Raw genomic sequence first — 27,799 nt, 5'->3', positions numbered from 1 at the left:
TTCCCAATTAATTGAGTTCAATGAGAATCTTAGCTACCTTACCATTTGACTGACCAGTTTTTACATTTTTCACTGTTCATCATATTTGGGTCAGTCATTTTCATTCTATTTTATTTCAATTGATTTACTTTATGAATAGTCCCCCTCAGGGGTTTTTACAATGCATAAGTTACCTAGCTAAATGCTAGTTCGGCAAAGCATTTCATAGTACGAATCTTTTCTTGTCTGGCTAAGATTACGTTCGAGTTGTTCACTTTTTTGTCACCAGTGTGTACCATGTACATATTCTTTGCTAAAGCCATTCACATTATTATTCTTTCCAGTATTTTTTTAGTGTACATATATGTAAAAAACCAAGTCAAATAAGTTTTTTATGTATATGAGTAACCATTTTAAAATATGACTTTTTTTAATCCATCACTTAATGATGAAAAGATTGGAAAAACTGAAAATGAAATCATATAAATAGGGGATTCCACATGCTTTGGAACAATGGGGGGTATTTTATGAGACCTGATGAAATTGTCGTTAATTGCAGGTAAATGTAAATTCCAATAAAGGAAATACTCGTACAGGGTTGTATTCCACTGATACCACATTATCAAAATTTCACTTATACCTATTGTCTCAGGTAGTTTTTCTGAATGATGAAATAACTGGCAGATTCCCCTGTTCGCTTTTTTGCCAATAATATTTGCAACCCAGCTTCTAAATAACAAAAATTCCATAAATTCAAAAAGGCATCCCTTTGAACTGGCCTCTTGTGTAAGTGTTGTCAGTTGGGTATTGCATCTTACTTAAAAGGGGATGTTATTTTGAACACTTTCCTTCAATTAGTGCTTGCTCTTAAATCTTTAGTTTGCTACCTGGCAATGTAACCATTTCAGAATGGTTAACCGTAAACAAGTGCACCTTGTATAAATATTATATATATTCACAGTTGCTGAAATGCACAATATTGTAGCAGCCCACCTTGTTAGTTTTATAAATGTTACCATCTTCATGTAAATAAAAATATGTGATTTATCATATAATTGCATAGCCATAACATAGGGTTTAAAAGCATATGTTCACACAAGAAAAGTATTAAAAAAATGAACCCTTTCACCACCATAAATATTGCACTTCCCAGTTGTAGCATCTACTGGCTTTTTATGGAAAGGTTAGTCAAACTATATGCATGGTATATGCCTGAAAAACCATACAATAGCATATTCAGTAAATACTTGTTAATTCCGATTCTTATGGGTCTGGTCCTTGTCCAAATCAGGTAAAATTCAGATTTTTCAGGGTTTTGATTAGCATAAATCCAAGAATTTAATTTTTTCTGCCTAATGTTTCACCATTGGTCACTGACAACTTTAATGACCTAGCATTATACACCTGTGCATTAAAGCGTGTAAGTGTATAAGTTAAATTCAGTTATACAGATGATATAGTTAATTGAGTGTAAGAAAGTTAATCATCTATAGAATATGACCAAGAGAGTAAATGCTTGTATATTTTGTGGTGTATAATTTCAGTAGAAATTATTAATTTGGGGTTTTCACTTGTTGCAAGTACTTTTTAGTCACTCTTAATTTTTCCTTAGGAGTTCACACGGCATTGATTTGGTCCTTCAAAACATGAGGAACCAAATGATTATGTATACAGCCCATTTTGATATCTTTGATAAATAAATGCATTTGCCGAATTATTTTAAGGCAGAGAGAGGTAATTTATTATCCTCCTCATGAGGTCAAGGTTAGCCATATTATCCCATGACAACAGTCCAAACTTATGACTATAATCATCATTAGCCCACAGAAGTGTTTCCTCTTTGCTTATTTTTTTGTGTGGTAACTTTGAAAAGACTGTAAATCTTGCATACTTCCTGTTAAAACTCTTCAGTACTAACTCCTTGCATCTGAATTATAACTATTGAGGTAACTACATTATGTTCACACCATCAAGTTTTCTGTAATTGCTTCAATTGCATCGCTAATAGCATATGTCATTTACATGGCAAATGTAATGCCTAAAAATCCATTGCCAACCGCTATAATGAAATACTTTGCATGCAGTATTTGATGAGTTTTTCTGCTCTATCTTGTATGTCAGTGACATTTCTACTCAAATCATTGTTTATACTATAATCTCCGCCTGTGATCAGCCCCATTCTCATTTTCTGATAACATTAATTTTCGTACCTGGTTCTCCATTTTGTGGAAATTTAATTCAAATTCAAGAACAGTTACCTGGGCCTAGTTCTTCTTTTTCAGTGTTGATATTGTAAAGTAATATCAAAATCCAAACACAAACCTATGCATCTAGTTTATTATGATAATTCATGGTCAATGCCAAATTTTATTTTAGTGGCACCCTTCTTTAGTGCTATTGTCAAATATTAATTTCTATTTCAAATAAAATCACTTATACCAAACGTGCAGCATTTAGATAAAGATATTTTTTCATACAGTGACCTGCAAGCCACCCCTGGGTTGTGTAACTGTTTGTACTCAATCAATCCAAAAATCAGCTCAGGTTATTTTTATCCTCTGGAAAATCACATCCTCTTGGAATCACTCTCCTGAACTAAAGTTATCAAGAATCAAAAGCCCAGGTTGTCTCTTGCAGAATTTACCCTTTCAGAAACAGTGCTGGTTTTTCATCAATAACTCTTTGATGGTTGTTTGTCTATCAAACTAGCAATTTATATTTTCCATGACCTTGCATGATATGGATGTGAGGGAAATGTCTACAATTGCTCGGTTCCTCCATGCCTCCATTTTTAAATACAGGTGTTACGTTAGCTATTTCCCAATTAGTGGGAACCTAGTAATTTCTTAAATATGATTTTTAGATGGTGTGATTTCCAATGCTAGTTCCTTAAATATAATGGGTATTTGAGGGGCCTGGAGGATATGTAGGGCTTAATATTTTTGAGCAATTGTTCTATTCCATTATATGATTCTATAATTTTGAGCATCGTTTGGGAGGATCACTTGCGCTATCAGATACATTAATGTAGATGTATGAGACACTGGTGAAGATGCTTTGAAAGATGGAATTTAATAAGTCAGCCCTTCCAAATGCTAGTTACTCTTTTGCCTTAATTGATTTTGAGGAAATTAACTGTAGACATATTTCGCTGAACCTAGTTTTAAGTCCTTGCAAGTTTAGGATATTATTTCAAATTTTTTTCATCTTGGCACATGACAGCCTATGGCGTCATAATGATTTTCTAAGATCTGTGTTGCACCATCGAGGTTCAATGTGATCGTTTGTGAATTTAATTGAAATGGCCCAGTTGACTGCTGAGTGTGTGGGGTCAAGGAAATGATTCCACGTAGCTTCAGTATTTCTGTGTGTACAATCTTCCTTAAATGGGCATACCCATATGAAGCCATTACAGTCCCCTTTCTTAAAGAGTAAATTTTTCTTTTATGCTTCGTACATCAGACTCCATGTAGGGAAAGCTTTGCATGTACTGCTTTGTAGTCACTAATTCCTTAAATAGTATCTATAGGTAAGACTTTTTATCCTCGCTGCTCACAAATCAAGAAAATTTATTGCCTCTAGTTGATTAAGTGACAAGTGGATGCATGTGTTTCAATGTAAAGGAATTAAATAATGACTCCCATGTATTTTACCCTGCATTTTAAAGGGAAATGTCCTCCAAGCAATACATGGAACATAGTAATCTCCACTGATTGTTGATATCCATTGATTGTCATGATTGTTGTTTTGGGATGAGAAACGTTTGAATTGCTGATATAGTCTATTTCTACTCATGTCTATTGGGTCTCATGGGGCGACAGTATATAGGTTTAACTTTGACCTAGAAGCGCAAGCCAATTCGCCGGAAAAGTATTTGCTATTAATTATTTTTATGAACAGCAGGTACACAAAATGGTTACGTACATCACAAATTTTGATAATATAACTGTTTGAGTCAGTTTTTAAGCAAGAGAATTGCAGTTTTTTGTTAAAAGTACTTACTTAAATACCAAAATACTTCATTACCCAAATAAATCATAAATTTATGCAATATGCTATTTAGTTTCATCTCGCATGTGGTGTTGCTACGAAATGGGTAGGGAATCATCGGGGATATTGCCCTTTCACTATTACATACAAGGTGTAATCAAAAAAAGGCAGGACTGATTTATCTTGACGGATATAGCTTAATTGAACTTGTTGCCCTCAAAGTACATGCCTTGGGTGACAGTACACCTTTGCCAATGTTTCTTCCAGCTCTTGAACCCTGCCTGGTAAGCTGCCTTAGGGATCCTCTTCAGGTCTGCCATACAATTAGTTTTAATGTCCGCAATAGTTGAATCGGCAACCTTTCAAGGTTGATTTTAACTTTAGAAACAAAATTTAAAGAAAGATTTAAAATGACTGTACCGCTCAAAACACTGGCTAAGACTCATAGCTTCATCAACAAAGGCTTGCTGAATCATTCCAAATGTCTATGTAGCACTTTTGCCAAGTTTGAAACAAAGTTTCACGCATGCACGCTGTTCCTCAAGCTCCTTCATTGCTGCCGTCGCACGCGGTGACGAACAGGTTAAGACACGTACCGCTGCTGCTGTGTAATGACTCGATGTAAACAAACGCAACACCTCTCCTTTTAGTCATCAGATGTGTTGCTAGATGACGCACTGTCTCATTTCAATCTGTTGAACGGCTTGCGCAGAATAAAATCAGTCCGGTCTCTTTTTGTTCACACCTTGTACATCTATTGTATCTTTCCTGATAAATTTTGAGTCTACAGGAATTCAACCTTAAGTCGTATGAAAGTATCGTAAACATAGAGTAATTTATTGTTTCATAGAAATTTTGGTATAATCAAAATAATAGTAGAAACTAAGCACCGCATAAATGTTATAATGAAATAAACCTTGTAGATTTTAAAGGAGAAGATTATCTTAAAATGCGTGAGTAACCTACCTGTTACGGTAGGTTTTGAATGGACATAGTCAACTAAACGTTTCTCACATCTCTCCTACAAAACAGAACCTGGCAGCTTATTTTGCACTCAGCCACTCTTCAGCTCCTTAACCTTCCTTCCTCCCTCCATTCCGCCGAACATATTACCATGTATCTGTGCATTCTTCATTTGCCTAAAATTCTCCCTTCTATCAGTCTTCAGCATGCCATTGCCCATCAAAATGCTCCGCATGCAACTTTCCTATCTCCTTATGATACCTCCCAACTATTCCATCATCTCCCTTACCGTTTTGAGCACTTCCTCATTTGTTTTTCTTTTTGTCTACTTCACCTTCTCCATCCTTCTCCACACCTACATTTAAAGTCTATGCCTATCATCCTGTTTAATGACCATGTTTCCATGTCGTGCATCAGGATACTCCATATCAAAGTGTCTAAGAGCCTTTTCTTAACATACCCTCACAATATCCCTGTCATCAATTCCCTTCTTCTCTTGAAAGCATCTTTGCCTAACGCGTTTCGTCTCCTTTTGTGCCTACTACTTCGACCATTTTGGACCAAAGTATTTTTGTGATATATAAACTGTTCCTCCTGCTATAGGTTTTGTGCTCCTATATTGATGTGTATAACTTAGCCTTTCTCTTTTTGGAAAACCACTTAACCTTAGTTGTTTTAATTTATATTTTTGTTCATATCTATAGATTTGATTTTCCAATTGACTCTGCAATGCTTTGTTGATGGAGGAACTAAAGCTCTGTCATCAGGAAACTACGTGTACACTAATTTTATGAATTACCCGCCTACTTTATTTGTTACTCATCTCATTTTATTATTTGACTCATTAAACTTCCCTCTGTCCAGCTTAATATTTATATTTTTGCATTTCCTCCTCTCATGTCTCATCTCTTCATCTCATTTGTAAACCATTTGACTTGGCCTTTTCCTAATCACAGTTCTAATAGTTTCTCTAGTGGCTCTCAATATCCCTTTTTTGGTATATTCCTATTTTACTTCAATTGTACCCAGCTCTGTTCCCTTAATCATGATATTCTCTACATATATACTGCTGATACACCTTCCTCTTCAATCCAATTAATGCTTATACATTCCATTTCCTAAACCACCCTCTCTGCTTTATCTTTTTTAATTGGATATTACACTTTATAATTAGTAAATTACGATCAGGGTCCCTATCCGCTCCTGAGAAACAGAATCAATCATGCCGCCCTGTAGTTCTCTAAATCTGTGTCTAAGCATAATATATTCTTAATTGATACCTTTTTGAGTCACCTGGTAAATTCCATTACTACCTATGCCTTCTGTGTTGTCTAACCCAAGTGTTGGTGATGATTAGCCCATGTCTCCGACAGAACTCATTTGCTTTACCCCTGTGGTCATTCCTATTATCAAAACCGTAATCCCCCATTTGAATTCCATCTCTTCCTTCGCCTATTGATACATTTAAATCCCCTGTCAGTAATAAATGTTTCCCTTCAGGTAAACACCCTTTTAAATCCTCTTAACTGATAGTATACCCTTTAGATTTTTTCCTCCATATGATTGCTTAGTTGCAGGTGTACCTGAACGATGACCAAGTTTACGGTTTTATCTTTATTTCTACTTCTATTATTCCATCAATTGTGTGCCCTATGTTAACTTCGCTTTCTCCTACCTTTTTATGCAATATAAATGCAACCTCTTGCTGGCTCTCGTCCACTCTGCTGTGTATCTCTCATGTTTCATCCACTCCATAACTATCACTCCTCTAATCTCTGCTATCTTTCTATTTCACCTGCGCAGGCCTAAAACATCTATATTTTGTCTTTCCATGTCTTGCTTAGTATTGTATAATTCTTTTTTCGGTAACATTGTGCTAACATGCCAAGTTCATATTCTAGCTAATTTGGTCATTTTCTGTATCTTCTGTACTACTGCTGTCAGTTTTGTTTTGTATGGATTTCTTGAGATGACGACCATCGAAGCCTTGCCTGGTCTGCTGCAAGGCATGACACATGACCAATTGGGCAATTCCCTTAGTTGTCTGGACTCTTCTTCTGTCCGGTCCTTAATAAAAAAATCTTGGGTGAATAATTTCCCATTGCCTTCATCAATAGTGTTTTGAACGTGCCACAGTCACTCACTGTGGTCAGATGCCTTTGCAGCCACCTCACTGAGGAACAAATGCTGCATGGGCTATTGTCTGGCTTCTATTCTTTGAACTATCTGAAATGGATGACCTTACGAGGAGCAATTATCATAGCTCTTGGGGTAATCGGATTGCATAATCTTTACCTCCACCATAAGGTTATAGTCTATGAGAGGGTGTCATACAGTATTGCATTTAAACTTGAATTCACGATTTACTTTTCAGAAGACTGAAATTAGTTAACTAAATGAGGTTTGGCTTGGTGATATGAAATTATTTGACAATGATTAAAATTTAACATGTGTGTTGCTGCTAACTTTAATTTTATAGTTCAATTTTCTTTTTTCAAGTGTTAACATCAAAATAAATGGATCCTATTCTGTTAGGTGTAAATATTTTTTGTAAATTCTATCCTGAGAAATCATCTTATGGGCTAGGAGATACGATGTATAGTTTTCTCTCCGTAATCATGGCCTCAATTTATCAAGTCGGATACATGTTATACAGTGGGCCGTGGTAGTCCAGGGGTAGAGCATTGGGTAGGGCCCGGGTTTGATTCCCGAGCAAGCCTCTCTTGGCACCTGCAGCTCAACCCAAGCCATGTGATATTTTGGGTACTAGATCTTTCTGGGAAACCATAACCGGCCCAGGGAAAGGAACTGACCCCTCTATCCAGATGTGTGAATTTCACACGCCGTAGGGCTTAGTACTGGGTGGACTCTATCACCACCTACCAAACCGACCTTAAGGTTGATTACTGTGTTTATGGTTTTTTTGTACACATTTACCTTGTCTTTTACCATTAACATTGTTATATCATGGACAACTTGAAGGAGGAAATATGATCTGATCTGAAATAATGAAGCGAGCAGTCTTTGCTAGTATGTTTTAAGGTATTATCTTTTCCGGTCTTAGACTTTTGGTTCTTCAATTATCAAGCTTGTTCTGAGGCTCTAAAGAATGTATATTTTAATATTGAGTTATCAGAAAAAGTAATTGCAACCCAAGACATGCTTAAAGCATAGTAATTTTCTTAATGGTTTTTTAAGTGTATGTATATCTTCAGGCCCCAAATTGTGTCCAACACCTTGCTGGTGGATATCTTCAGCCATAAATTTTATTGTGAGCAGAATTAGCTTTTGTGTGAACAGCTGTTTTGTTAATTTTAATGAAAATTGAATTCAAAATTTATTCCGCGAAAAGTGATTTTATTTCTTCATGGAGTTCTATTTCCTTGGCTTTTACAAACAAACTAAAATCTAAGAGACTGTTTTAGCCGTTACTCTGTGGAATTTTTCCATCGTATAGAAAGAAAGAAAACACAGCAATTCCACATTTACACTTTATTCAGACGACCTAGCAAAGACTTTTCATCCAATCAAACACTCTAGATTTTTACAGTCGTTTCTTTCTTTCCATCAGTGTGACGTCATTAGTTGGTTTCTCAATCCACTTCATCCACTCCTCATTCATAAATCCCTTGACTTTCTTGATGTAAACATCCAGATTGCAATTGAAAGAGTAGTCTACTAGGAATTACAGCAAGGTGCATCTTCAGTTCAGTGGCAACTTAATTTGCTGACTTCGTTTTCTGAGCCAACTGATTGCACACTAATAAAGACTGTCTTCAGAAGACCACCTGGACCACACTTTCCGTTCTTGCTTGAATAAATTCCTTCTGGAATTGCACCTATCAGTGGCATTTTGCATTTAAAGGTTAGCAAAAGAGGGAGTTATGAATATTAGTGCAATATGAATGAACAACAGTACATGCATCTTTATAAAGATGCTCATTCCTTGTAAATCATTGCTGATAAGTAATTGCCTCTATTGCCATGTATTGGCTTAGCTACTTTATTTTACATGTAAATCATTTCACAGTAAAATTTTCCTGGATGATACTCATTATATGAGTATTTTCATTATATGCCCTACCCATTATAACAAGCTTCTGCTGTACTTTGTCCATTTTCTTCAATTTCAAATTAATTGCATTCTGTTGATAACCCTAATGCCAAGAAAGTATTTGCCGGCCTCGGTGGCGGCGGGGTAACGTCCTCGTCTGCCAATCCATGGGTCGCGGGTTCGATTCCCGCCTGGGTGGGTTTCTTCCACCTAGGGCTTGGGTGTTTGTAATCGTCTCCATTGTTATTCTTGTCAATAGTCCGATGTAAAGGCCAGAGTGCTGTTTTCGGACTAAGGCTAAATAAATAAATAAAAATAAATTTCATATGCTTTTCAAAATGCACATGGACTGATCTGTAATATCTTCCTGATCACAGTTGAAATGACTGTATGAACAATTTTTGTGCATTATTTTTCAAGTTCAATTTCCCTGAATCAGTCATTATTGTTATTTATATTTTTCCCATATTTCATGGAGTATCCTAGCAGGTGTAAGCTTAGTATATTATAGTACGAATGGCTAGAGTTAGTCCAAAGAAATAAGAAATATTTTCATCACTAGAATTGAACTAATTTCATTCCCTGTCACTAGAAACCCTTAATCAATGATTGTCGCAGGCATTGCTCAAAAGTTGTCTTTTCTCTAATGTGCAATATTGGTATGAATATTAGATTCGTATTTTTTCCTCTTGTAAGAGTCTGATTATCACAACCATATTATTTTCGAGCCCTAAGACTGCCAACCCTGCAATATAACCATTGACTTTCTGTTGAACTAGGCAGCTAGTTATTTCATGAAAATGTGCATTGAAATAATCCCACCGTGTTATTCATTGTCCTGTTGGTAAGGAATGTGACATTAGACATGTCACTTGCATTACCAACATGGTGGTAACGTGGTGGCAACCACGTGGTGAAAATATAAGTATAAGGAAATATAATTAGAACAATGAACACAAATACACACCTGTCCCATAAGTTATAGTAATCTCGAAAAAATGCATTGAAACCCTGCAAAGACATTCTTACATGAGATAAAGCTTCAATCATAACGGAAAAGAAAATACTTAGTTATTCCACTCATATGAAATTATACACGACCTAGGTTTTGACTTACTAAGTCATCATCAGGAGTGTAAATTGAAACCTAGGTCAAGTATAATAAAATGTGGTAGAATAACTAAGTTTTTTCTTCCCCGATATGTATTGCTTCCACAAAGTGACACCTGAAACCATTCTATTCTTCAATCATAAATTATCATTGATAAATTCACACACTCTGCAATAGCACTTGAATAATATTAGCTTATTGAGTTCATTTTTAAACATAGTTACTGTAGGTTTATTTTTTTGGCAATTTGTTAAAAATGTGGAAGGCTGAGTGATGGGGTAGAGTAGGTAGAGTGCAAGGCTGCTGTATTAAATGTATATTTTCTCTCCCATGAGTGAAGTAACTATTCGTACAATGAGGCATAAATAAACATGGATTTGCTTTTACAAGTGACACACCATAAGAAGTATATATTTATGGTTTTTTCATTTGGAATTCAAGAAACTGTAGTCTTCCAGGAGTTCTGTTTATGATTTTGCCATAGCTTTCAAAGACCTTATTTACTTTGAAAATATCTTAGCTGTAGCACTAGTTGCCCCAAAAGGTACACTAATAGGAATGGATTTTGGCATAGTATTCTAACTTAACCTTATGCATTTGGATGTCCAGTGTGACTCCACATGGTTAGCAACGGCAGCAGCTCGTATGTCGAGCCACACTCGACACGGAGTTTCACCACGAGGGTAATTGGGATTTTTGTCTATTTTTCCAATAACATTTCTTGTAATCATTTGCATGAAAGGACAAGTAAAAGAAAGCTTAATTAAAAGCATGGCTTGTTGTATAAATGAATAGTATTGACCCATTATGTCGTCGTCGACATAAATGCCATCTCCAAAGGATGCCACCACCTACGCAGATGTTTTTTGTTATCTTTTTACTGCGTTGTAAGTTCTTTTTCATTTGCATTGTTTGCCCTTCATTACTTGGAAGTCAGCTAAATGTAAAGCAATGTCTTTTAGAGATTATCGGTGTCTGGAAAAAGATCACCAGAATGTAAAGTTACCTCAGTCAGCTGATCCTTAGTTCATTGCTTTTTAGTTTGTACTCTTTCATTTCCTTTTCTTCCTAGTGTCCGCTGTCTCATCAAATATTCTGCCTGCTCTTTTCGTATCTATTGCATAGTCAGGAATCTTGAGTCGGAGGGGCCAAGATATGATCTATTATATTCATAGTTAAACACGAACCTTAGCCCTTTTCCTGAAGTCATGCTTTTTTGAGGTTGCATCATTATTGTTTGAGGAGTGTCCAAGACATGAGTCATTGATTCATAGTAACTCGAACCCTATCACTTTTCCTTTGCTGTGCTTTTTTGAGGTTGCATCATCCTCCTGTGATAAAGAACCTTCCTTATCTTAGTCTCCTGAGGTTTGCTTACCTTTCTAGAAGCATAACGCAGATGTTTTCCCTGATGACAGAGGGATCTCTTATAACAGATGCTTTCACTTTCGTTGGACGAATGGTTTGCCAGCTAGTAGTTGCTCATTCTGAACGATTTTCACCTCACGATGGATAAGTATTTCAAAGAATTAGAAAGCAGCGACGAAGAATTTTACATCGAAACTGATGAATTTATTGACCAATATAATAGTAACAAAAGTGAGTCATCTTAGAATGCGTTTGGAGATGTTGAACCAGTCGCTGGTCCAAGTGTAACTATTGAAAGGAAAACGTCCAAAGATCAGGGTGAATGTACTGACAGTGACAGTGATGTTGAATTTATACCGACAAAACAAAGATGCACAATTGTTTATTCAAGTGATAGTGATGGAATTATACGTGAGAGCATTGTGCATTCGGGCATAAGGCCCAGTGAAAGTAGTGTTTATAGTGGAAAACCAGAAAAAGAAAAGTGGAATGCTGTATCTGTGAATGACCATGAGCCTAGCAGAATCCCCTTCTACACTGGTCAGTTATGTGTTGGACCTCAAGTTTCTTCTGGATGTGCCACACCAATAGAGTTTTTTCAGTGGTTTTTTACAGACACATTGATACAAAATATAACGGAAGAAACTAACGAGTATGCTAGGCATTAAATTAGCCAGAAAGAACTATCGGGGCGATTCACTTGGAATAATTGGAAAGATGTGACGATTGCGGAAATGATGGCTTTTCTTGGCATAATACTAAATATAGATGTATTGAATCACCCTAACTTACAGAGTTATTGGTCCACGGATTTTGAGTCTCATATACCATTTTTTTGAGCTGTTTTCAAAAGAGAAAGGTTCTTGCAAATGTTTTGGATGTGACACTTGAAAAATGATCAGAAGTCAAGTAAAGATTTGAGAACAAGAACCGAGAAGGTAAACTACTTCTTGTCGTACCTTGAAATGAAATTTAGTGAAAGAGTCTGCCCTGAAAGGGAGATCTCTGTTGATGAGGCTGTTGTTGGTTTCAAGGGAAAGATACACTTCATCACGTATATTCTTAAAAAGCCAACAAAATGGAGTGTTCGTCTATATGTCCTCTCAGATTCCAAATGTGTTTACATACATTCATTTTTCCCTTATTATGGTGGAATAACAACTGAAACATTGGTGAGACCTGATCTCCCTTTTACGAGCAGAATAGTTTTAGAACTGCATGAAAGGTTGAAGAACTCAGTATCTGGTTCTCAAGGCTATCATTTCTTCACTGACAGGTATTACACTAGTGTCACTCTTGCAAGGGAATTGCTAAAGGAAAAAACACACTTGACAGGGACAATAATGCCCAATAGGAAAGATAATCCACCTGTGATCAAACATCCAAAGCTAAAGAAAGGAGAGACAGTGGCTTACAGGGATGAAAATGTAATGCTCCTTGCATGGAAAGACAAGAGGATAGTCACAATGCTCAGTACGTGGGACACTGCAGAGACTGAGTCCGTGAAAAGGAGAGTTCGTGGTGGTGGGAATGAAATAGTTTTCCAACCCAAGGTCGTGACAAACTATACCAAGTTTATGGGGGGAGTTGATATAGCGGATCATTACACAAACACGTACTGTTTCATGAGGAAAACTCTAAAATGGTGGCGTAAATGGTTTTTCTGGAGGCTTGAGATCAGTGTTGTAAATTCATTTATATTGTATAAAGAATGCCAACAAAGAAAAAATGAAAAACCGATCTCGCATGTGAAATTTTGTTAGGAAACTAGTACTTGATCTTTTTGGAGAATTCTGACACAAACACAAACTTTCAGGGTTAGATAACCATCTACAGACATAGAGCAATGTTTAGATGGAAAACTCCATATAATCACACCTCACCCTAACAAAAAACATAAAGATTGTGCGGTTTGCTCTAACCGATTATCTCATTCTGGCCAGATAGACCCCAATATGCAGCAATTATATGGGATCCTCACAAAGTTAAATTAATTGCCGCATAGGATTGCATGCAGCTTAGACGGGCTAGATTTGTAAAACGTTGTTATGATAAACTTAGTTCTGTATCCAAGTAGTTAGAGCAGCTAAGCTGGGTATCAATCACGGAGTAAAGGTTAAATTACAGGTTGAAGCTCCAGCATAAATTGGAAGGGCATTATCTCTTTAGCAGTGATGTTGAAAATGTATTATAACCCCCATTGTGCTATGGTAGGAGAGATCATGTCAATAAAATTAAAGAAATTAGGTGTAGAACAGATTTGATGTCTTTTTTCCAAGAATGATAAGGGATCATAATAACATTTTCCGACTGTGATAGGGTCCTAGTCAGGTAAAAATTAGTCATGCATATTCACCCCCTGCCACACACCCTAGCGGTGGCCTGCATGATACATAAATAAATAAAAATTATTACATTTGTAAGAAGGAAGTTATGGTTGACTTCCACCTAGTGAAGGCATGCTGTGAAGAATGGAGTAAGTTAAGGTAGAATAATTAATTCGTGATTTCATTATTGAAGTAATTTCAGAAAACAGAAAGTAATGCTAATGGTGTATAATTATTGGGTACCCTGCATTATCCGTTATTATGCACAGAGAATATGTTGATGAAGTTTTCAGATTTTTGGTAAAATGAAACTTGCAAAGTGATAGATAAAAAATGTCTAACAAGAGTAGAAATAGCATTGAAGCTTGATGATTATGGGCAGGCACTCATCATTACCAACAGACCATATATTGGCTAAGGAGTGTATGTTATTTTCCAAAATTTATGAGTCTCATGGTAAGAGAAATATTGAGGCAGGTGTATTTATCATACTGAATGTAGGTAACTACAATTGTGATCAAATTGGTGTTATTTAATACTATTGAAGTAATTTGCAATGCCTACAGACTTTGAAACTGGAATGTCCCTGAACTTAATTGTGGATGTTGCTTGCCTGGATTTTTTGTTTGTTTTTTAATAACATTCCACAGTTTTAGGGATATTATTAAATGAGCAGATGTTGATTGTATTGATTCTTCTTACATTTTTTAATCTTCTTTTGAAACAGCAGAAGTACATAATTTTTGCTGTAAAGGGAGAGGGGTTTACTTTTGCAACAAAGATCTCAAAGTCTACCTCTCATCTTTCGGCTCAGGAGTGAACTTGGCATTCCTTAAGTATTTCAATATAGCAAACTAGCTATAGTATCATGCTGGTGATTACACTTCACTGCTAATGGAGTGATAGGGAATCACTGCTTTGGAGTCATGTTCTCCAAGGTAATAATAATGGGAAAATAAATGTGGCAATGTTTGAGTTGATATCACTTTAGCAGACAATTGGAGTTCACCTAGGTTTTCACATAAAATTATCCCTAGTTTACCTTGTCTCAATGTTTAGGTTTCATGTGGGTCTTGGTGATTATCTCACCTTCTGCACAAGTATTAGTTAAGTTCATATCATTGTTTCTTTTTTAGTGCAATAGTAGGTAATCAAAAGCTTAATCACCTTCAAAGGAAAGGAATTGACTTTTAATTAGAAGTTTCAAATAGAGCTAGTGAGAAGCTTATTGCTATTGTTAAGTTTTATGTACAATATTTATAATTATTTTAGTTAAAAAGTGAAAGATGTAGGTACAAAATATATAGATTCATGGGTATTGCATGATAGATTTTTAAAAAATATCTTTTTTAAAACTTAGATTGTGTTTAGTTTCCCAAATATTTATACTACTGGTGTTTTGCAACATATTAAAATGAGCTTCTAATGCTGGTGGAATGGATGACCAATTGCATTCGGACAATATACACACAAACGTTTTAAGAGGAGAAATTGCATATTTATTTTTGAATACTTGATAACAAACCTTCTGTATACTTACATATCCATTATTATGTTCAAAAAGTTTTTTCTAAAATGACAGCTTCAAAAACCATCCCATTTTTAGTGCCATTTTTAGTTTAGACCAATAAGGCCGTTATCCCCTCCATACTCAAAAAACCATGTGGTACTGGCTCATTATTCAATGCCAAAATGTTGAGCTGTACACACTTATTAATACTGACATAGATAAAAGGAAAAGGGATACATGAAGGGCAAACACTAGATTATTGGGAAAGGTGGATGGATGCGGATTCCAAGCAGTAAAAAGTCTCATTGACCAGGAATTGAACCATGCACCATGCATGCTCTTGGCAGGGCTGATGCATCAATAACTATGCTACTATGGAAGATGGAATGTAATATCCACTGAAATTTATAGGTTTTATGCAACCAAATTCCCAGATTTTATTGGCCCAGATATGGCATTCGAAAGGTATTTCGCCCGCTACTTGAGGATGCATGAACACTTAAGAGGCAAGGATAATAGTAAAAGCAGCCATGCAATATAATAAATAATAGGACTGTGAATTTAAAGGCAAAAATAGCTAGATGAAAGAATAGCCATAATGGCCAACTATACATTCAAATAAGAAAAGCCCCCAAATAATGAAAACACATAATGATGATTCATAAATAAGGAAAAATAATAGAACATGTGGTAAAGAAGTCATATGGCATGTATACTGTACTTTTCCACTTAAAAATATAATATATTTGTCTCGAATAATTAATGTACAGGAAAATAAAAGTGATAATTTCCTGCTGAACTAGGACAATAATTGAACTAAGTCCCCAGGAAAAGGTTTCTCATGTTGAATGAGAGATATAATGGTATGATAGAGGTGAAGGGTTGGGGGGGATGCAGTGAGTGAGATGGAATAGTTATGATATCCTTGCTCAGCAAATTCCTGTGTGAACAAAAATAGTTGAAAATTAGTGGACAAGTTGTCACACCAACATGAATCTCTGAATATTATGTTGTTCTTCAATTGCAATGAGCATTTAAGAATTATAAATTTATTTTTACTCAATTTGCTGTTTCTCAATATATTATTTGTATTACAGAGCTAGAAAGTTTATTTTGTTTGTATGGCATGCCATGGATTGACCTAGCAATATCTGTCAACTGATACGCCAATGGGAAGGATCCTTTTGTTTTATTTCTCCTGAGTTGTCACAGGAGAGCATTATGTAGTGTGTCTGCGTTCAATGTTACAGCTTTATTTAACTCATACTCTTGAGCAAAAATATTGGTTCTATCTCCTTACCTTTCCTCTCTCGCATCCTTTCCTTCCACATCCCATGGTTTTTTGTTTATCATTTTTCTCTTATATTACCCATGTAGGAGCTTCCAACATGAATCTATTGAGGATTGAGGTTGGTCAATTTATGGATGTCATAGAGATCATCCGATCAATTTTCATTTTCCTATGAATGGTGCTATCCACCAAACTCATTGGTTATTAAATTCTAAGACACAAGAATTTTCCTATCTACTAGTTTCTGTGCCACTTCTCTAGGACTATAGGTTTTCTGGTTATGGACCTATTATTGTAAAAGAAAAGTGCATGAAGCCCATACCCTAGCAACTTTTAGAAGTATGGTGCTAAGAATCATAAGTACACTTCCTTATAATATTATCAATGGAATGTTATTGCCAAACCTCTTGTACAAGATTTCACTTTGAAAAACACATTCATCCCTCAACTAACCTGAAATTCAATGATGGACCCAAAAAGCATTCTTGAAGGTTTTAATGATTAGGTTTTAATGGAATGAAGTGATTAAGCAGGTCATCAAATTTTGTAAATTCATCTTTGTGAGCGAAGTTTTTGTTGAAGTTTTGTACCACAGGGACATTGTGACTTATTGTTTAGGAAAAAGAGAGCTTAAAAACAAGTACTCTAATGTCAAAATAAGTAGCTGTTACCAGTGTATCCAAATTAGTGACTTGTAGCATAGCTGTGTTAGGCGAAGTAATTAAATGAATGCATCATCATTAACACCTGCTTCATCAATCAGTAAACCACAATGCCAGTCATTCAGTCTGAAGATAGGGTTATCCTATATTTGTCCTTCTACGTAGTTGTCACTTAGTATTTATTGTGGCACTTTTATTTCTTTCCTCCTGTCTTCTTTTCCTAACAAATTTGTTTGAAGTTGTCGCTTTATGTAATTGATTGTGTCCCCTAATGCCCTTTTCCTCTTCTGTACTCATGTGTATTTTCTAGTTTCTCATTTCCAAAAAGTGTGCTTCTTAATCTAAACATATCAATTGTTTGTAAATGGCATTAACTCTCTTCAACTGATTAAAAACCCCTAGCATTAAGGAAAATTTGCATTCCATGCTTTCACTACTGACAATTAAGGTTATTAATCACATGGTCTCTTTCCCTCATGCAAACTATGTTCTTTGTGAGGATTTGTGGTTTTGTTTGTATCAATGTTGTTATTACAATCACACCTCTGTTACAATAATATATTTCATGAGCTTTTCTTATGTCAAGTTAAGTCTTCATAGGGGTTCTAAATCTGAATTTTTGTAGATGGCATGACTGTTATACTTCCCTTGGTGGCTTTTGTAGAGATATGAAATAAATTGTAAATCAAGAGACTAGTTTTTGGGTTAATACTCTAATCAGGGCCAGAGCATTTTTGAAAAAGTTAATCTAACCTTCCCCGTAAAAGTTCAACTAAGAAATGTGGGAAGGGTAAGTTAAGTATGAAATTGCGATAACATTACAATATATTGAATACCATGAGGGACACTTGTCAGGCCTGCGTTACAAGTAGGAAGTAAGTGCTTGCTGTAATTCAGTTAAATGCCAGTGTATGAAAGGCCCAGCCTGCACTTCCACGCTGCTTGAGAATAACCATATGAGATTGAATCCAATATGATAAATTAAAGAAAGAGCAAACTCACATGAAAACCTTCAGATTAATAGCCAGATTACTTTTAAGCTGCTATTGCACCATTATTTGATCATATTCCAAAGATAGCCATTATAAAGCATTTGCTTATTGAAGCTGAGAGGTCCATCATAATCATAATTTTTGTGGTGGAAGAAATTTGACCATTTACTCAAATGTTTTCATTGGGAAGTGAGTTTGATTATAGTTTGAAATAATATGATGGCAATTGGATGCCAATATCCTAAAATTTTCAGAATGAATGTGAGAATGGTGTATTGCAAGATTATTATGTGTGGTGTACTCAATGTAAAATCTGCTCGCCTGCTCTGCATTGAAAATTCAAATGAGACAGATAAAGCTCAGCCCAAATGAAATACGAAATTGGCTGCAAATTGATTTTTTGATTGTGCATTTAACATTTGAATTATATTATCTAATTGGGCTATTTGTTATCCAATCCTAGGTTATGGCTATGTCTTACTTCATTTAAAATATGAAATTCAATTTCTAAGCATTCTTATGGGCTAGTTATACTACCTTGATCAAAAATTTCCCGGAATTTATTCAGAAAATTAAAAATACAAGTTTGTTCATCTAAATCTATATTGTCCCCTTCAAAGTAATCCCCATCGACTGCAACACACTTATGCCAGCGCTTGATCCAATCCTCGAAACATTTTTTATATTTGGTTTTCGGTATGTCCATCAGTGCTTCCTGCGATTTTTCCATTACTTCCTCTCGGCTGCTAAAACGCGTTCCCCGTAATGGTTTTTTAACTCGATTGAACAGAAAGAAGTCACAGGGAGCCAAATCAGGTGAATTGGGTGGCTGTTGGATGGTATTTGTTGCATTTTTCGTCAAAAAATTACGAATAATGATAGCACTGTGCGACGGTGCGTTATCATGGTGCAAAATCCATGAGTTTTCTGCCCACATTTCTGGTCTCTTTCGGCGAATTGCTTCACGCAAACGTCTCATAACGCCCAAATAATACTCTTTGTTTACTGTCTGGCCTTCTGGCAAAAATTCATGATGCACTACACCGTTGTAATCCATGAAAACCGTCAGCAATGCCTTCTTTTTTGACTGAAAACGACGTGGTTTTTTTGGTCTCGGCTCATTTGGTGAACGCCATTCACTTGCCTGATGTCTGGATTGCGTGTCGTACTCATAAACCCACGTCTCGTCTCCAGTAATGATCCTTTTGATGAATGTGGGATCGGATTCAGCCTCGCAAATCATGTCTTTTGCGACGTCAACACGGTCTCTTTTTTGCATGAAATTGAGGTCTTTTGGCACCAGATTTGCTGCTACACGACGGAAACCCAAATCATTAACCACAATGTCTTGGGCGGATCCATAGGCAATGTTCAAGTCCTCCGCTATTTCTCTGATGGTTAATTTGCGGTTATTGACCAACATTTCTTTTACTTTATCAATTTTTTCACCGACTTTCGATGTCGATGGTCTGCCACTGCGTTCATCATCTTCGATTGACTCACGACCACTTCTGAACCGCTCGTGCCACTGGTAAACGACCGTTTTTTTTAGAGAATCGTTGCCGAAACACTTTTCCAACATTTCCGACGTCCGTGCGCCACTAAATCCGTTTTTTACGCAAAATTTAATACAAGTTCGTTGTTGCAAATTTAAATCCATTTCTGCAATTGTAAAAAATCGCCAACACACACAGAGATAGATGTACTCTTGGCTACGTAACTTTTGCAAATGTCAAGTTATGACACTAAGATTTAAAGGGAATATCAACAACAGATGTACCAATTTAACAAAAAAAACAGAACTCAAATCGGAACGATGGGAGCGCCACACGGTGGTTATTCCGGGAACTTTTTGATCAAGGTAGTAAGTTCAAAAACTTAACTCTTTGTTATATTTCAGTCCTAAATTTCACTGTCACATTGTAAACAGTCATGTTATGAACAAATATGCAATTCCTTACTATCATACAATTATGTAAATTATGTGCAATGCAATGAGTACCTGTAGTACTGTTAACCTGCAAGATGTTGTGGAGATGAGATGTCATTCAATAAGTATGGAGTAAGGGTAGAATATTTTACTGTAGACATGGGTATTGTCACCCCTTAAACTCATCCCATTCTTGGTAGAAGCTGTGGAGTTCCAGTAATTGATGGGGAAAGACAAAATTATTATTATTATATGAACCTCATTGCAATTAGACAATTTTCCTGGTGGCAACAGTCGTCTGGTCAACGGTCACTCTTACAATGCATGTACATACATACACGAGAAGAACAAATATGAGACAAAACACTTTTATATACAATGACACTTTAAGATTACCAAGTGCACCTTTACCATCACACAAGGACTAGGTTCACACATTACCTACAATGCTCCATCCATTGCCTGCACTCCGTTCATAACCACGCACTCCTCAATTTAATATGCCTTTCAAAATTATGCACGGTTAACATCATTCACTTTTGCAGTACAACTTCTCATGTCTAGCACATCACATGCAAACAATATTTTAATAAGGATATTAGTATAATAATCACTGATCAATGAAGTTTATCACCCAGTGGCTTGCTTTACACTTGTTCTTAAAATTCCTAAAATTGGATGGAAAGGGCTCAAACAAACCTCAAGGCAGCTGGCACCATTCAACAATAGTTCTATTTAGAAAAGAGTTTTTCTTGTGTGTTTTTTGCGTTCTGATTTATATTTTAAAACTATGGTCATATTTTTCCCTTAAAATTTGGTATTTCTATCTCTTTCCATGAATCTTCCCATGCTTCGTCATTTTTGACATTCCTATACATTGTGCATAACTCCTCCTTCTATTTTTCAAACTCCCATTTCAGTACATCCAATATTTCTGTGCCGCTATCTTTTTTTGTGCCTTCAGAGTCCATTACTTGCTGCCTTTCTTTGAACTTTTTCTCTCTTTTTTTGTATACATTATTCTAGGATAGGGCTAACCAGTATCTTATGTGCTTTTTCATTTGTGGCAACAATACCTCCTTTTAAATTTCTCATTACCCAATGAAGTACTTCAAATACCTTCCAAGTCACATTATCTACTTGGACTCCCCGCTCAAGATCTCTAGTTTAGTAAATGCCTAAATATTGGCAATTTATCACTTTTCACTTTATCACTTATCCCACTCTGTGTAAATCTTAAAATATTGTCAGGATTGCCGCCCTCTTAGATTGATTGTGAAAAAGTACTAGGCCTGAAGGATCTGAGTGCCTTATTTCCTTTAATACATCTTAATCGCCTTTGTCTCATGAATACAAACAAAGAAACTTAGAAGGGAGAAACGCCATTTTGTTACCTTAATGGAATTTTTGAAATCAATGAAGCACAAACTGCATGGAAATTTTAAACATAAATTTTTATTTAACTGAGAAAGTTTTAATAAAATATTGTAATGAATTACTGAACAGCCCAAGTGCTGCATTGCATAAAACAGCATTTTTGTAACATGTAAAACTCTTAAAGAGGCATTATTAATTTTATAATGGTAAAGCTTTCTCTAAGTCTAGTGTTAGTATCCCTTTTGGTCCACTAGAATTTGAAAATACCCATCTGCCAGTTGCAAATGAATCCAAAAGAGGTCCATTTGCTGCAATCACCATGAAATGTGAGATGTTTAATTAAAGTTTCATGATTGAGAGGCTGTGATCTCAGTTCCGAGAGATGATGGCATTCTATTAATTGAAAATTCATTATTTTTAGAATGCAAATTCTTCTGATGTCTTCCTTCAAAAATAAGTTCTTAACATATTGCATGCATTCATTCAGATACACCATTGAGCAAAACCAAAGATTATAGATAATAGAAACTGGAAGGAGAAACATCTGAGCTTGGGGGTATTGTTTGTATGTTTAGCTTGTAGGTATTCCTGATGGTGACTTTTTCTTAAAAAATACTTTTTACTTTTACTGCCATAGTATTCAGTTACTGAGGCTTTCTTGGCTAAACAAATGCTACCAAGTGGATTTTATGTGCCTAGTACTGCACATGGTGAAGATGATCACACCTTTTAAGGTGACGTCACATATATTTTGGATCCTGTTGAATATGATGATAATGCTGAAACCATGGAATATTTTTCTGTGCTTGAGTGAAATATCCACAATGCTATGGAAAAGGGAAATGAATCTGTATGTGACACCACATATGATACAAGGTATTCAAATTGCATGGTAGGATTCATAGTCCTTTAAATAGTTTTGGAAACCTATCCATTGTTTTCGCCCATGAACAACCATAGCTTTGTTTTGAAACTTTCAACTTTTTTCATTCAGTACTCAGGACTGCAGTGACTGAGGACATTTTCAAGGAAAAATTGCTTTTGTTGGATCACAATTACCTCCCATGTACTATCTATACCATTCCCTGATTATAGGGTCACCATGTATAAACAGTATATTTATGATGCTTAATATTTGTTCATAAAATAATTTTTTATCTCGTTGATAGTCTTATGCTGAGCTTACTGAAAGGGTTAGGCAATCATGTTTTTTGCTGAAGTTTTAATGCTGTTTCTGTCAATTTACCATGATTGTATTTCTCTCTAGGTGCATGCTTCAATTTATTTATTGCTGATTTCAAAACAAGTCCGCCACTCCATTTTACTCACTTCAGTCGAAAATAATTAATTTTCAAATTTCGTTTGTATATACCATGGAGCACAACTTATAGATACCATAGAGTTAATTACTAATGGAGCAGTCATACTCTTTCACAAAATGATTGAATATGTAGCGCTGTTTCACCAACACCTTAATGCTTGGCAAAGAGTCACCAAGCATCTCCCAGTAACAGAAATGTTAACATAAATGAAATTGGTGCAGAAAAATAGCTAGTGTGAAGTGAGGGAGGTCTTTAGGGAAGAATACCTATGAAGGTATGCCCTTCTATTCATTTTTTTATTAGGAGAGCCCAAAGTAGAATATCCTTCTGGAAAGCATCTTGATTCTCTAGGTACCTTAAACCTTTCATTATCTCTGCTATTTTGGCTATCAAAACGTAAGGCCCCTGGCATCTTGGGAACAATGGAGTTAAGCTGATGAGATGAAAAATACTTGTTCAGTAATTCACGTTATCTGGTAAAATTGTCTATTTTATATCAAACACTTATTAGAAAACTCATAATTATCAGTTTATTTTCATCATGTTTCCAATATTAAAAGGCACAGTTTAAATAATTGGATTTCCTTGCACATATTTAAAATATATTACGAATAAATTGTATTATTTTAGTGATTTTTCAATATTTTTCCTTGATTTTCACAAAATAACCTCAGCTACTTAAATCTTGATTTAATTAAAACCCAGGTGTTCTGATGCAATTTAGCCTTTGACTTTATCCTTTTATTATTTCAGAACTTAGACATTTCCTTGTAAAATGTTGCTAACTCTAAGATTTGGTTGTATTTTGAAGAATATAACTTTACCATGCATTTTGATATCAATTTTGGTGTTCATTTTGTTTTGTTTCATCAGAAAACTTTTGCTCTGATTCTAACCTATGGGAATGGTGGGGAAGTTAGATTTCTTACAATTGTAAGAGTATTTTTAAAGAAAATCTCTAGCCGTACAATTTGATTGAATTAATGTCTTAATTGGTACTTAGATTGCCTGAGAATGGTAAGTATTGTTTGCAGTTTGTGTACCACTAATCAGTTGTAGTACACCTGTTGGAAATGGCCTAGTTGTATACATCATTATTATTGCACATAATCCATAATAAATATAATGTTCGATAATTAGGACATGTATTTGTAAAAGCAAATTTAAAAGTACATATTTAAACTGGAAATATCAGACACTGGTGGTTGGGAATGAAATTTCAACTAATATGTGCTTAGAAGGATTTTTACTGGTCTTCCAGAGAGACTCCTAAATTTATTTTTCATCTCTTCAATCTTTCTCAAACCCAATACAGTCTCATCTATTCACCCTATATTTTTTGTATTGGTGAGACAGTCTTAGATTTTTTAGGCCTCTAAACTGGCGTGGATGTTCCCAAGTTTTATCCTTTTGACTTTAATTGTAATTAAACTGTACAGAGCCATATAATAGTGAGAATTATAATTTGTAACTACCTGGAATAATGTTCTAATACCATTTTGAAAACACTTTTTGGTAGTAAAGCTGAATAAAGTTATTGTTCATACCTAATTTTTATTGCGTGAAGTCAATTTCTCCAGTGTAAGTTAGGGAAATTCATGAATTTTCCTTTCCACTACACTTTTACACCATCCATTTTTAGAATTTACTGTATAAAAGTTATTGTCACAGTGAATGAGTGTACATTATTTATGGTTGTAGTGTATGGTATCCGAGGTAGAGAACTTGTCAACTTAGATGGAATGCAGTTTCTTAAATCCGTTTCTGCTACAACATTGTTTTAGTGGCTCTACTTTGCTTTATTTTAATTATTTCCTTAATTTGTGACTAAAACATTGCCATTGCTCTCTGCCTTTTCTTTGGCCATTCCTGCATTTAGCTTAGTTTTTCTGCATGCATTAGACATGTTATTTTTAACAAGTAGCAAAGAACCTAAGCTTTCTCCTTTATATTGTAAAATACATTTAAATTGAATTTGTGAATGTATGCCAACTTTTTTGACTCAGCTGGAATAATGGTTTTATTTAGAGTAAATTTGGTGTGGCTTGTTTGCACAATGTTGGAAGATGCAATAATTACTTAAGCAAAGTTCTGAGTAGTGTGCAAATGAGGAAATCATATTTATAAAGAAGCATGCAATACTCCAGTAAGATGAATGCTACTATTCAACGAAATGCATTCAATTTATATTTTGTTTCAGTAAGTAAAGATTTTAAGAGGAGAATTTAAAATGAGCTAAGTTCAATATTTTTTTTTGAGTGTAGGTCGGAAAAAAGCTAAATATTTGATTTTCAGCAAATTCCTTAATCATAGACTTTTAATGAGGACATGATATATAAATTTTTAGTTTGAAACAGCTGAGTAATATGGGAAACACATGTGCATTATAGATCTGAAACAGAACTTAATATAATTGATGTTATTGGTCCAAAAATTATTGATGGTTTATCATAGGGAAACAAATAGGCATTTTTAGTAATGGTAGAACAAGTAAAAGACTTTCAGAGTTTTTTGTTTATTGTCCGTATTAGAGGGATAATGAAAATTATGAAAATTTTATCAATTGGTTGGGAAGCTCCCCATTTGTGCATTTTGATTTTATAGTAATTAAATTTAGGTTATCCCAATTGTTATTTGAGATTTATTTCGTTTTTTTATTAATCTCTTCATAGTAAAAAGTATGTTTTAAGATCTAAAAGACTTAGGAGACAAGTGTTAATTTTCGGTTATGATTTATCTCAGTGTTAGATATTACCTTAAAAACGGAGAATTGTTGAATTGACTATAAATGGAAAAATGTTTTCTCATTCCACATTAAGATGTTTCCCATTAAATATATTCAGACTTTGATTTTTTTAACAAAATAAAAAAGTAGCTTATCTATTGCAATTTAAATAATTAGTTTTCAAAATGACTAAACCAGGAGAAAGAAAGTTTAATATAAGTGTGATATTGACATTGCAAAAATTCAGCCACCTTGTGGTGCCTGATATTGAAAGTCACTTCAAAGATTGAGAAATTTTATAACTAAAGGATTTATGCAGAATTTTTTAACTTTAGTTGTGAGGAAATTTAGGCAGAAATACTAATGAGCTTGAAAAATCACTGCAATGAAATATAATAATATGAAAATAAACTTCAGTTTTTGCTTGTAAAATTGAAAGTTTTCAATTTTAGGCTGAGGGTTATGGTGCTGCTGGAGCATACATTATTTTTTATTAGGATGTGGTTTGGTGCCTTGGATAATAGACATTTAATTTCACTAAAATGTTATCCATTCAAAATTATCTCATCCTGTTTAATTTTATTAGCTAATATTCCAATTAAATTTCTAAATGAACTATATGTTAATATTTTCAGTAATAATATGTTAGCATCGCAGGCAATTTATAGAAATCAATTTAGATTTCCTGGGGCAGTTATTTAGTTATTGAAGTTAACAGGCCCTTTCGTGAAAGTGCATGGCCTATTCAAATCCACGTACACATTTCTTCTTTAGCAATTATCTGAATCCAATGAATTTGTCTATTTCTAAAGTAGTATGGTGAAGCACTCCCATTTTATGTTCAACCATCACCAGTTGGGGAATACATATGAATATGAGCATGCTCCTCTTAAACCATAGCAATTCTCATTCTTAGTCATTATCCCTGTAATGCCTAACTCCTGTTATGAACTGAATTTAATGATTTTTTGAGAAATTTGGTACAGAAAGTGAAAATAATCATAGCTAATTTCAGGTTGAATATTGAGTACCCAAAAAATCCTGAGTAATTCAAAGTTATATGTAATGTGGCTTTAGCATATGAGTCAATTGTGTCGGTATATTGGAGAATTTTGTTATTATTTCCCTTAAAATCTTTCCCTTTCACAATAAAGCTATACTTTCTCAGGATTACATGAACATAATAATCACAGTTCTTTTCTTGGAAATGATATTTTCATATGCCCATTTCTGCACTTATCTGGTTTCTGTTTCCTATGTATATTTATAGAATAAATCACCTAGTTCAGAAGTGTGTCTAATTGGATTCAGCACATATGGTTGTGTTGGACTACATTGGTGTATTTGTTAATTTTGTAAATTTGAATCTTGGTCATATTTCACGCATATGTATTACATTTTTATCTATGACACTATATGGTTTCTTGATGCCAATTGATTATTATTGAAATGATATATTTTATTTATGCATCCATGGATTAGTATCAAAATGATATTTATGCATCCATGGATTTATTCATGATATTTGATAATATTTTTTTAACTATTACCTTTTCAGGATTTTTCACAGAATGAGAAATCCTTGGTATGGGGTAAATACGGTATATCATAATTCCATTGTTTTAGCATAGTTCTAGAACAAAATCCCCTTAAATGGTCGACAAGCCTGCTTCCAGGTCTTCTCTTTGCTCATTGGGCAAAATTGGGGCTTGACACAATTCTGGTCTTTTTTTCTATGTCGGTTTTAGGACATCGGAGATTCTGGTTGTTGGCAAAATTTGGGATATTGGGGTGTTACTTCTATGGGTATCCAAACTTGTCATGCTCTGTTGCAAAAAACTGGCTTCATTATTAAATTGTTTGTCAAAATTATGACAGACATTAATTTTTGAAACAATTTACGATTTTGATTTTCTGAATTTGTTTGACATTATTTCTGCTGCAAAATGATGTTGAATTAGTGATGGCACCATTAAGTTGCTGTTAAGCACAATTGAGTTTGTGTGAAATTTTGTTTTTATTTTCATTAGTAGAAGATAATATTTCGTAAAGAACATTGATGGATTCATATTTTCCAGTAAAATATGCGCTTCTGCTTCAAAGATTATTATGTCTGTCACGTTTCTGAAATTGGAATCAAAATTTATCTTTCCTAAATTTTTATTCTATTGTTCATGCTTCTTTCACAACTCTCGGGT

At 34.8% G+C, this 27,799-nt stretch overlaps 1 protein-coding gene across 1 annotated transcript in view; it reads left to right on the top strand.

The window, feature by feature from the left end:
• Positions 1 to 27,799, top strand: part of Syp (synaptotagmin binding cytoplasmic RNA interacting protein) — a 128,718-nt gene that overhangs the window by 42,180 nt on the left and 58,739 nt on the right. The gene's annotated exons all lie outside the window — the stretch shown is intronic.

Source organism: Hetaerina americana, unplaced genomic scaffold (assembly GCF_022747635.1).
Source record: "Hetaerina americana unplaced genomic scaffold, ioHetAmer1.1.p SCAF_12, whole genome shotgun sequence".
NCBI classification, from domain to species: Eukaryota; Metazoa; Arthropoda; class Insecta; order Odonata; family Calopterygidae; genus Hetaerina; species Hetaerina americana.
The sequence above is the reverse complement of the archived record's forward strand: the minus strand, read 5'-3'. Positions and strand labels throughout refer to the sequence as shown.